The sequence below is a fragment of the Tauraco erythrolophus genome, chromosome 4 (genome assembly GCF_009769465.1).
Source record: "Tauraco erythrolophus isolate bTauEry1 chromosome 4, bTauEry1.pri, whole genome shotgun sequence".
Lineage (NCBI taxonomy): Eukaryota > Metazoa > Chordata > Aves > Musophagiformes > Musophagidae > Tauraco > Tauraco erythrolophus.
This window is the reverse complement of record NC_141468.1, coordinates 80590720-80603592: the sequence shown is the minus strand read 5'-3', so window position 1 is coordinate 80603592 and position 12873 is coordinate 80590720.

Genomic DNA, 12873 nt, shown 5'->3' with positions numbered 1-12873 from the left:
GGAGCAGTCCTTTCAGATTCCCTCAAAGGAAATAATAAAGCCAAATCATTTAGCTGACCTAGTTGTATCTGCCTTTCCTACTGTAGGATTGTAGAGTCTCCTTTGACCCTGCTGGAATTGGTTAGGTCAACGTAACTGGCATAGGCAGAGTCACTGAGTGTGTGGCTTCCGTAAAGCATCTTTATTGACTGTCAGAAAGGCCCAAGGAAAAGTTTGATAAAAATTAACCTATTTACCATGCCAATTTTGCTGTAGCTGCTATTGCATCAGTTGTTTTCTTTAATAAAATTAAGTGCCATATTTGCAATTTGTATAATGCTGTCTCACGTTATTTACACAAGAATGAACTGTGATTGTGCCAATATGCAGTATGCAGAGACAATATCTCTGCTTACAATAATTCATGTTTAGAAAAACCAACACTGCAGACTTGATGTTTCTGTCAAGTTTTCTTTCTTCTGGAGATGCATATACTTTTATTTATTTCTCCAAGTGTTAGCCACAGAATGAGTTTCACATGTAAGTGCTATTGCCTTCACGGTCAAATCACAGCCGTGCACAACAGATACCATCTTAGGTGATTGTTATTGTCACGTATTCCACAGAGATACTAAGTCAAATTTGGAATGGCTATTGATGGCCAAGAAAGCCAACGGAATCCTGGCATGTATCAGAAACAGTGTGGCCAGCAGGAGCAGAGAAGTGATTGTCCCCCTGTACTCAGCACTGGTGAGGCCACACCTTGGGTACTGTGTCCAGTTTTGGGCCCCTCACTTCAAGAAGGACATTGAGGTGCTGGAGTGGGTTCAGAGAAGAGCAACAAAACTAATGAAGGGTTTAGAGAACTTGTCCTATGAGGAGCGGCTGAGGGAGCTGGGACTGTTTAGTCTGGAGAAGAGGAGGATCAGGGGGGACCTTATCGCTCGCTACAATTACCTGAAAGGAAGTTGTAGGGAGATGGGGGTCGGTCTCTTCTCCCACGTTATGAATGACAGGATGAGAGGGAATGGCCTCAAGTTATGCCAGGGGAAATTTAGGTTAGATATCAGGAAGAATTTCTTTACAGAGAGGGTTGTGAAGTATGGGAACAGGCTCCCTAGGGAGGTGGTGGAGTCTCCATCCCTGGAGGTGTTTAAAAACCGTGTGGATTTGGTGTTGAGCAACATGGTTTAGGGACCCTGACAGTGCAGGGTGAATGGTTGGACTCAATGATCTTGAAGGTCTCTTCCAACCAGACGATTCTATGATTCTATGGCTCATGTGCCAGTGTCCCTCTCCACTCAACAGGTTTTTCAGTTACTTGGGTCTTCCGCAAAACTTGGACAGAAGTGCTTTCAGAAATTTGACACACTGAATGTCATTTTAAGACATTTTTCGTATTAACTTCATATTTAATTATTATAAGTTAATTATTTAAACATTTTATTAACTTGGAGATGGAAAGCCGAATGATCAGATTTATTTCCTGGGTTTTGTGCGTTTCGGCACTGAAGTCGAGATTTCAGGCAACAAGGCAAGTATTTTTATGCAGATGGAAAACTAATCAGCCAAACACGAAAATACTCCTACCAGGTTTGCTGGAGGCCTTGTGGAGGATACTGCAATGCAAATAATATATAATGCAAATAATAAATAGTATAGGATAAGTATTAAAGGCAGTAGGATTCAGTTGGGGACTAAATGTAGTGGGTGATCCACATGAGCTGGTACTACTATCCTTTTTTAGGACACTCAAAATCGCATGTCTTTGCCACCTGGATCTCCTATCATGCTTTCTTAAACCCTCACAATGTTTTTCTATAATGCACTCCATCAAAATGCATGTTTCCTCACAGATGATGTCATTTAAGCGGAAAAGAATTGTAAATCCTTCTTTGGCCTCCTGTAGTTTTTCCTAGGTAGCTGACTGAGCTCAAACTACTTCTCTTTCCAGTACGATGTGTAAGTAATCAATATGTTGGGTTTTTTTTAATATGCGTGTCAACAGAACTCTATGTAATTAGAGAGTATCCAGCACTATTCTAATGCTACGCAGTAATGACATATGGCAGCATTTTTGCTGCCCGTGATTTGCAATTTTTTCAATATAAAACACGTGACTGAAACGACAGGCAGGAAAGTTTCATTGTAATGTTAGGAAAATGGAGAAGAGCAAGTTTACTGGGGAGAGTACAAATAGCTTTTCTCTTTTCCAGGGTAATGACTTGAAGATAGATACGCAGTGCAGCAACATGAGGTCCATCTTTTTGTCACCTCGGAATGAGGTTCCCGCGGCGTGCTGTCCGGGAGGAACCTGTGGGCTGCCCGGGAACAGGCACTGGCACAGGAGATTGCAGCCTGGTTTGTTTGCGAGGTCGCCCGATGGGAGCTGAGCAGCCTGTTGCTCCCAGCCTGAATTGACTTCCAATAAGGTTACCATACTTACAGTGGATATGCAGGCGTTGGCTCTAACCTGTACAGTTTCCGGAAAGGTTGAGGACCCAGTTGCGTTCTCTTACTGGGAATGTTGCTGCAGCTGAGACCGGAGCAAGGCCAGACTGAAACATAAGTGCAAGGGAAGATGCTGGTAAGATATAAAGCATCTCGGCATAAATGCCCTCCCCCCTTCCCCTCCTCCCTCTTTTTTTTTTTTCTTTCTCCATCCCTAAATCTGCTGAGAAAGATGTGGGATCAGATTTATATATTTAAGAGTGATCCTTATCCTTTTAATTTTTAATGCTTGGGCATTTTCAGTGTCACCATATACACAATGAAAAAACGTAACTATGAAATGAGAAGCATTCCTTACTGAAAAAGTTTATTTTTATTTTTTTCTATTTGATTTTGTTTCAGTGACAAAACAGCTTAGTTTCCCAATGCCATGCCTGCAATTTTATTGTAAAGCTAACAATATGTAATGTGTCTTGTAAAGCCCTGTTCTGAGATGACATCAATGTGTGAGAATCTCGACCTCACTTATGTAAATTTTTACTCCAATGAATTGCAGGGAACAATTTGCAAATATGACATGAGAATACTCTAAAGAAGTAAGAGAAAGATGAAAACAAAAAGATCTCAAATGCGTTGGAAGGCATTTGTTTATATTTTAGAGTCTTTTTTGTTTCTAAGCATCACTATTCATGGCAAATCTTATGATTTTAAGTACTACTCTGATGATTTTTGGGTGTCTAGGGAGAAGTAGTACCTAAAATACTCTTGAGACTATTGGTCCTCTCCTCCAGTCCTTTAGTTTCTCCTATCCCACAGATGTGTGCCTCATCCTGTATGGTCTTTCCTTTTGCCCGTGCTCTTAGGTCCTGGGAGTGCTCCCTTACCGTGATTGTGGAGGTCTTCCCTTCTGTCTGGTCCCAGTGAAGACCAAGGTGGCTGGGAGAGTAGAGCACTTCTAGTCCTGCCTTCACCTCTCCCCCGGGCTCAGCCTCTGTCGTTTGCCCCTGTGTCGAGCATCTTCATTTAGATTTGGCCTCGGGAACAGTGAGTTGTGCTGAAGAGCCAGCCGTCTTTTGCATTAAGTTTTAAGGAGAACAGAAAGCAAATGACATAGAGTATAAGATAAGTACTTAAGTAAACGTTTTAATCTCACTTGGGGCAGTTTGACAAAATAATGAAAACATACCACATTTGTATGTGTCTGCACATAATCATTGTCGTCGTCGTTTGCTTTTGTTGTCAGCAAAATTAAGCAGCAGAGCATTTTAGGGATTTGTGCTTGGGATTCGGCAGCAAGCCTCTGCTCATGGCAGGGATGTCCAGCCTTGGCTAAGGCAGTCTGCAGCATGTGAACTGAGCCATGCTCTTCTGCAGAGCCCATGAGTTTTAAGAACAGCCTCTGTGCATAAGCAAGTACCTGCTTTTTACACAACATGAGGATCAAGGTCTCAAATGTTAGTTCTTCGGTTTCACCGTTTTGCCAAATTTCAGCCTGTTTCTGATCCACAATGGAGCAATAAAAGCAATAGTGCTTTCTAGAGGTAAGGTCGTACTGTGATCCAAGCCAGAGAAGGAAATTGTGTCCCGACTTGGTTTGTACTCATTTCAAATTCTGTGCAGAAGTTTGAGTGGATTTTTTTTTTCTTTTTTTCATCAGACAGTGCAACTATGATATTTTTTCATCAAAAGGAAAGGAGCAGCAGCAACAATAATTCACACCAGTGCGTTATCAATTCTTTGTACCATTAGTGAATATGAAACAAAATTAAAAATCCTAAAAAAAATAACTGTTTGTCTATAAGGACAGCAATTTCTAGGTAATTTCTTGACTTCCGTGAGCAAATTTCTTCCAGTTTAGGAAATTCAGAATTATTTTCATTTTGATAAGAATGGAACATCCATTCAACAGACAATAAAAGCTGTTTCAACCTGTTAAATACTATGAAATAGATGTGTACAGCTAATTAAGGTATGTGTTGAATAGTAATTATGTCATCCTGAGGGATTTACAAATAGAGTCTAGTTAAAATTTGATTCAATCTTCTATCATTCACAGAAGGTGCAAATTATTATTCATTTAGCGTGCTCTGATTTCAGTTCTAAAGGTAATCCAGAAAAAAGGGAGAGGGATTTCTGTTTTATCAGCATTGTTTAAGAAGTGAGATCCCTTAATTATCGCACTGTACCAATAGTCTGCTACCCAACTTACTGAAGCAGTCATTCAGCTTTGAAACTAACAATTTATCCTCCAAGCAAAGAAAGAGATAAGAAAAAGTGTTTAGTCAGCAAGCAAATATACCAAATTGTATGTTTTGGCTTTTGTTTGTGCTCATGTTTCTGAGCTGCGCAAACGTGAGTCACTTACACAATACCTTTCAATCAAAGGCATCAAAGCAAAGGAGACAGATTTCACAAGAAAAAGGAAAAAAAAAAAAAGAAAGGCAAGGGTGAAGTAAGGCTCCATGGGATCCAGTTCTGTCAAGCTTCTGGAACTTCTTTGCAGACTCTTTCTTTTTAGGTAACATTGTTAGACTCTTGGCCTTACTCCTTTGTGTAATTTCTCATCATAGTAACGAAGAATTAGGTAAGATTCCTGATCACCTTGTGAAAGTATTATAGATTCTTTTACTAGGAAGGTACTTTTAATGACCTTAAAAGAAAAGCGTTACTGTGTTTCTGGATTTATAACAGTAATTGGCAAACCCCGTGGCAAAAACCACTAAAGCTGGCCCAAAATGAAAAAAAAGAAAAAAATTGTTTCTTGAAATATTTTTATGTCTTGGAATGAAAACTGTATCTTTCAAAGAAACTGTGGAATTCCGAAGAAGCCAGAAGACTCTAGGAGCTACGGGCGGTAGTGGTGATGTGATAGAAACAGGTTAAATTTCTATTCTGCCTGATGCAGAGGTCCAGCTTCTTGAGCTGCTGGGACTTATCTTTGTCATGTCTGACCTGTCATTGAAAACTGAGATTTATGTCAAAACTGAGATATTTTCTTGATATTTTTGTTTGTTTGTTGCATTTTAATTCAAGTAGGAAAAACTTCCCACAAAATTTTCTCACTAGATCTATTTCTTCTGTTAAAAAAAAAAAAATCAGACAATAGCCGTATTACCAAAGATGCAAGACATTACTCCAGTTTTTCCATAAACTAAGAACACGTAATCCATGTGGTTATGTTGGCAGTTATTGTTTTGGCTTCTTGGAAAGTAAATTCTAGTGTGCTTAGGCTGGATACATTTGTTGTTTGGTTTTATTGCAGAAAGGTAAATGTTCTCTTGCACTACTTTTTTTACAGCACTTAGAATCATATAGAATCATAGAATAGTTTGGGTTGGAAGGGACCTTAAAGATCATCTAGTTCCAGCCCCCCTGCCTTGGGCAAGGACTCCTTCCACTAGGTCAGGTTGCTCAAAGCCTCATCCAACCTGGCCTTGAACACTTCCAGGAATGGGGCATCCACAACTTCTCCTGGGCAACCCATTTTAGTGTCTTACCACCCTCAGAGGGAATAATTTCTTCCTTGTATCTAATCTAAATCTACCCTCTTTCAGTTTAAAGCCATTACCTCCTTCTCCAGCTTTCTTGTAGGCCCCCTTTAGGTACTGGAAGGCTGCAATAAGATCATCCCGGAGCCTTCTCTTCTCCAGGCTGAATAGCCCCAACTCTCTCAGTCTGTCTTCATAGCAGAGGTGCTCCAGCCCTCGGATCATCTTCGTGGCCCTCCTCTGGACCCGTGCTGGGGACTCCAGAGCTGAACACAGTATTCCAGGTGAGGTCTCACGAGAGCAGAGTAGAGGGGCAGAATCACCTCCCTCGACCTGCTGGCCACAATTCTTTTGATGCAGCCCAGGATATGATTGGCTTTCTGGGCTGCCAGCGCACATTGCCGGCTCATGTTGAGCTTCTCATCCACCAGCACTCCCAAGTCCTTTTCCTCAGGGCTGCTCCCAATCCATTCTCCGCCCAGCCTGTACTTGTGCTTGGGATTGCCCCGACCCACGTGCAGGACCTTGCACTTGGCCTTGTTGAACTTCATGAGGTTCTCACAGGCCCATCTCTCCAGCCTGTCAGGGTCCCTCTGGATGGCATCCCTTCCCTCCAGCGTGTCCACAACACCACACAGCTTGGTGTCATCAGCAAACTTGCTGAGGGTGCACTTGATCCCACTCTCCATGTCACCAATAAAGATGTTTAAAAGCACTAGCCCCAACGCTGACCCCTGAGGAATGCCACTCCTCACTGATCTCCTTCACTTGGACATCAAGCCAATTTCCTATTGATATCAGTGAGACTATTTATGTAGGTTAAAACGGCTTTATTTGAAATAAAGATTGTGTATCCTGCCCTGCTTAATGCCAGCCAGTACTGAGGAGCAGCCACCTTTGAGAAGGGAGTGCAGCAGCTGCCCAGCAGCTCTCAGAAATGATGTGCAATTCTTTAAGTTGAGCTTAAGCAAAGGTGCTGGACTTTTTTTGAAAAATTATCCAGAAATAAAACCTAATTTGCTGTGTTCTGATTTTATCTTTCTAACCGAAGTGTCATTTTGTTAAGGTGAATAGAAGAACCCACGTTTTCTTTGCTTGGTTGGGTTGGGTTTTTTGGAGAGAGACAAATGGGCTTGACATAACTGGTTTTCTCTGCACATCCCATCAGATTTAATCTTTTGACACAGCTGCTTGCTTACAGTATGGTTTGAAGTACTATGCACTAAAAACTGTAGTCCTCGTTGTTGATTGGAATTTGGGAGAAAACTACCATATTTATGCATATTTTTTTCCTGCAGACTCTTAGACTGCTTTATAGAGGTGGGTAATATTATAATAGAAGTGAAAAGTGTTCCCAGTTCTTAGCAAGATAAGAAAATGTTGTTTCTTATCTGTGATTTGAAAAAAGAGATGAAGGGTCAGTGAGGTAGAGATACATGAAAGCTATTGCGCGCTTGGTAGGAGCTGCAGAGGAGGAATATCTCTCACCAGCGGCTTGTTTGAGTGGAAGAGAACAGAAAGAGGCAGCTTCTAAGTAAGAGGAGAGGATTGGAAAAAATGTCAAGTAAAATCAGATAAATTTGTTGGTTTATTTGCTTAAAGAAACAGGTACACAGCTTTGAGATGCTTACTGAAAAGAAGAGAGCAAGTCAAGTTGAGGGCAGCTTTAAATGCTTGCCTGCTGGTGATGCTTTGGGATTTAGAAAAATTTGTGGGCCTCTTCAGTCCTTGGAGATAGCTGAGAGAAGCAAGGAGAACGGGATGGGCTCTAAGCCACCTTTGATTTTGAGGGATTGCATGGAAATACAGGGTGGTCTGCTGGTCCCCAGGTGTAGCTTAGCTGGGGCTTGCCTTATTATCCCACCTGCCCCAGCGTAGCTGCGTCAGAGAAGGAGGCAGTTGTGCTGGAAGTGGTATGGGGAAGGTTTTAGGCTACGCCTGTCCCCAGCCAGGAGTGAGCTGCTTTGACGTTGTTTTTCTCAGCAGCATGTGCAGGAGCTGGGAAGACGGGCAAAGTCTGATTTCAAGATGCAGAATGCATGTGCCAAGCTTGGTGGTAGGACTGGTTGGGCCTGCAGCCACTTAAATAAATTCTTCTCCTTACCATCCTGAGCAGATTTGTAGCTGATTTTCATCTGCTGTAAGCTACAGGAGCTGCTGGCTGCCTGGTCTGTGCTGGCATTTGGGTTGGGAGTGGAGCAGACACCCCAATACCTACCTGTCCCTGCCTCCTTCTGTAGAAAGCAGAAGGGTGCTGTCTGAGGTGCCTTTTTTGTGTTACAATAGCAGTGGATGTTGTTGAGCTGAATACTGAGCTATTTTTTCTTGACACATCAGTTTTTGTCTTGCATTTATTTGCACACCATTCTCTGATCAGCAAGAGGTGCATGTGCTGAGTTGAGAGGAGTAACAACAGCTCGTGGGCCTGAGGACCAGGGCTATGAAATTAAGCCCTGAAATTTGTGAGCATGTGCTAAGTGTTGGAGAAAAATCTCGTATTTGTTCTTGAGTAATTAGAATACATTGGAAATGTGTGGCCAGGCTTTCCCCTTGTTAGACTGAAGGCTACAAGCTTAACTAGTTTCAAATATGGAAGTTGAAATCCTTCTGTATTCAGCTCATTCAAGAAGTTGAAGCTTCATGTAAAACAGTATTGCAGGATGCTGATGTGCAGCCTGAGGGGAGTCCATTTGGATTTTATGGAAGTGAGCCCTTTGCTAGCCTTAAAGAAATAACATGAATGAATTCCAACACTGGACAGTCATTTTCCAAAATGGTGCTGCAGAGTGTTTCCCAGTGAAGATTTTTACAATGGAGTCAAGGACTATAAAGTCTTTGACTGTACTGAAAGGCTACTGTCATTTATCTATCTATCTGCAATGAATTATTGTTTAATATCACAGAATAATAATAACTTCAAGTTCAAAATTTATTATAAAGCAAGAGGATTTTTCCAAGAGGGTGTTGTCTCTTTGGGACAAGGAGATGAAGAACTGCTCCATAGCACTTGTAGTAGGAATAATGGAAAAGGACAAGCTTGTCCTCACGTTTCTTCTTCAGGTTACCTTCTTTTACAGACTAGTAAGTAGGCTAAAGTTTTGGAGCTGCATATTTAAAGATTAGACCTTACTTTTGCACTTGAAAAATGGAAGTAGCTACAGTAACTGTAATGCACGTAAAATCCTTTGTTGCTGAGCTTCTAATAGTAACAGTTTTCAAAAATTATACTTACATTTTGGAGCTGGTGGAATGTTTGAAAGATTTACTTCTAACAGAATTTGCATTCCACGTAATTTGGGTTTAATGACTTGGTGTAACACAGGCAAAAGGATTTCTGAGCATTTGACTCTCCTTTTCCATGGCACAGTAGGTATTTCATCTTAATTTTTGGTTGCATGCTAAGAAATCAATATGTAAAGCAAAAGTGAACAGATACTTGAAAGGAAAGTATCAGAGAAGTTGAATAGTCATTTACTGGGTTAGTATTTAAAGCTGGCATATATTTCCAAGTGGGAAAGGGCTTCAGAATGGGGCAATTCACAAACCACTTCTTCCCCTTCAACAGCTAATTCAGAGACAGCAGGTGTGTAAGCAGCCCCTTGGAAAGAGGACCAAGTGTAGTTTGTGACAGAACTCAAGCGGAGATGATCCCAAGCTGAAAGTCAAAACAGGATCTTCTTTTAAGTTCTCTGAGTGACCTGCAGTTTTATTCCAGCGCCTAATACAGGTAAGAGACTTCTACAGAATCTGCATCTGCATTTCCCAGAGTGTTTTAATATGTGAATCCTAACCCTTATTCATTGGTGCCTTCAGGTTTTGAAACTACTAATGCAGTGCTGGGTACCAATACCAGGTTTTGGTAGTTTTGTTGGACTTTAAGGTATGTCTTTTGGCAAAATCCAGTCAGAGAGCCATGGTGTATTTGTCAGTAATCCTACAGGAGTGAATGCATACGCAGAGTACGTCTGGGATCAGAATTTGAGAGTAAAAGAGGACTGTTTCTTAAATCTTTGTATCTCATTTCCATGTAAATCAGGATAAACTTGTTTGAGTGAAGCATGAGGTCTACATCAAGGCGGGAAGTGGTGTTGGCTCTTGGCCCCTTGCTGGAGCTGATTCCTGGAGAAAGTGAATTTGGTCCTGAACTGTGTTACTGTTACAGAATTAAGAAAAAAGCAACACATTAAGCATTACATTAAGCAAAAAACAACCCCTGAGAAATGGCAGCGTGCATTTTGAAATGTGTATAAACACTAGGGATCTGGCTGAGAGAGAGACTACCTGCACCATCCAGGCTGGGCCAGCTGCAGACAGCTGTGTGGCAAACTGACGTTACTGGGCTGATGGGCAGAACCCTTTGGGAATGCAGTGAGGGAGGAATGAACTCTGTGTTGCAGATCCCACCCTGAAGCTTCTTCCTTGCTCCTTTTCAGTTTCTGTAGACTTTTATACTTGCTTTTGGGCATGAGATGCCAGGTTCCTAGGCAAACCTGGGCTTTCCTTTTTTCTTTACACAGGATGAACTGTGCAGTCCGTATAAAACGCCCTGCCATGCGAGTTACCTGAGAAGTCGTATTTGTGGGAGCGGGGGACACGGTCTGTGTCTGCTTACTGGTGGGACAGTGTATTTTAGACCATGAGGGCTGCTTTGCTCCATCATCATTTCATTGGGGGTGAACAGCAAGAAAATAGCCAATTCTATTCTCTATGGCTTAAGTTCAGTCAGAGATAGGTCTTCAGGGCAGTAATATCCTTCTTCCTCAGCTAACGTACCCACAGGACCTCTGTGTTAAGATGTAGACAGTGCACTGAATGTGTGCAATGCGTCCTGTTCTGACCCCTGGCCCCAATCCCTCAAGTGCTGTTTCTTGTAAGTGACTGCATGATGCCAGAGCACAGTAGTATGTGGCTTCTGATGTCAGAGAAGACCCCCCTCAAAATGAGGAGCTGCCTCTGCAGCTGCATAGGCCATTAGAGCCGGGGTGCTTCTGTAGGACAGCAGCCACAAAAGCTGCTTTCTGACAGATAGTGTCCTTATTCTTTAATCATTAGCCTTAATGAAGGGGTTTTGTCATATTTAAAAAAAAAAAAAAAAAAAAGAAAGAAAAAAGAAGCTGAGAAAGAAAAGAAAAAGAGAAAAGAAAAAACCAAGAAGGAGAAAAGATGGGGAATAGTCGGAATTATCTCCGTGCCGTCTCTCAGGTCCAGTGACAACATGACTACAATGGGTAGCTTTCAGGACTGCATATGGTCTTCCTTCCGAGGGAGTTGATTAAGCGACTCCGGATGAAATTGAAATCCTGTGATCTGACCTTTGTCTGGCCTGGGAGGGCTGCAATTCGCATAACAATTTCCTTTTGTTCTTTGTTTGGAGTTATTAATCCAACATGAGCCTCGAATTAATCAGGGGTAGTGCGTTGTTACATTTCTAATTCACAGCTCCACTGCTTGTGTCTTTTTTAATTAAGGCCGAATGATAGCAGGCCTTAGCCCCTGATTGCAACACTTACTAACCACACATTGAGGGATGAAGAGGCTAAATAGGCAGAATGAGATTACTTCAAGGTTTCACTTAATTGTTTTCTTCCTTTAAGTAAAGAGCACTGAATGAACACTGTTAATGCCAGGCTGGGAGTATTTCTTTTATATGTGTGTTATGTACGTGCGTGTATGTGTGCGTGGAGGGGTGGGGTAGGTTACGACGGGTGCACCAAGGACTCGGAGCTCTAATGGCTCAAGGGTTTGTAAAATTGAAGCCTTTGGTTATTGATTTAAACCATTCCTCCCACCTCCCTTGGGGGCAGGGGCAAGGGTAGAGGAAGGAGGAAAAGAGTTGAAGAACGTTAAACTGAAGTTAGCTGAATGGATTTTCTTGTATCCTGCATGAACCCATTTGTTTATGTAGTTTTTCTTGATGATTACTAGTGGTTCAAAGGTGGAAAATGCAAGACTGAAGGCTATCAGAGATGCTAAAGAAACATGTTGAGAGGCACAGCTCTGCAAAGCCTGGCAGTGGTAATAATGGTAGTAAAATAAAAGTGAGCCAGTTGTGTCATGCACCAGATTTTGCTCATAGTGGAGGATGTTTGAGCCTTGTTTCAAAAGCTGTTTGTAAGTTTGTATTGTCAGAACAGTTCAGGGCCACAAAGGCACAGGTGCTATTCCAGGGGAACGGTGTAGATGGTCTTAGATTTGTGCCGGCCGCCCGGGGTGGTGGAAAAGAAAATGCACTGAGCGCCCAGCCTTGCAACATGTATTCGCACAAATAGTTCCCTTACCTTAAAAAATAGTGTTAAGAATGACAGGAGTCATGTTGCAGGATCAGGCCCAGTGCTTTGGCCTCCTGTGGTGCAGTACATTGGATATGATTGTTATGGAGAAAGGTTAGTACTTGGTGTCCCAAACCTTTGGTTGTGGAATATACAGAAATCCCATTGAATTTGATTTATGCTGTGCGCCTGCGATGCCAGGTAGAGCTCTGTAATTGTGGGAGACTAACTCTTCCTGAGTTATTTCATCCATCCAAGGAGCTGGATGGACGGGGAAGCATTTGCTTGGAAGAGTTAATGTTTCTGTGTGAAATGGCAAGCCGGTGTTAATCATACCAGGCTGCACAGATACAGAGCTGCCATTCTGGCTCTGGCATGGGATACACAGGGCAGCAGAGCTGCTCCTGCTTTTCTGAATTCTCAATGTGTGGTGGCTGTTCCACACAGGATTATCTGAGAATGCAATCGTAAAACCTCTAGATAGATTAAGCAAAAGTAGGGTATAAGCTCCAAAGGAGAAAAATGCTCCAGGTAAAAGCTTATTTCTGTGTTTAGAAATCGAAATTGCGAACTCGAGTCTGCTTTTTCAGATGAGCCTGAAAGAACAGGCTGTGTATTCAGTCTTCCACAGAAATGCATATGGTATCTGGAAACAAAACCAAACTAATGCACCAATCTTTAGGTCT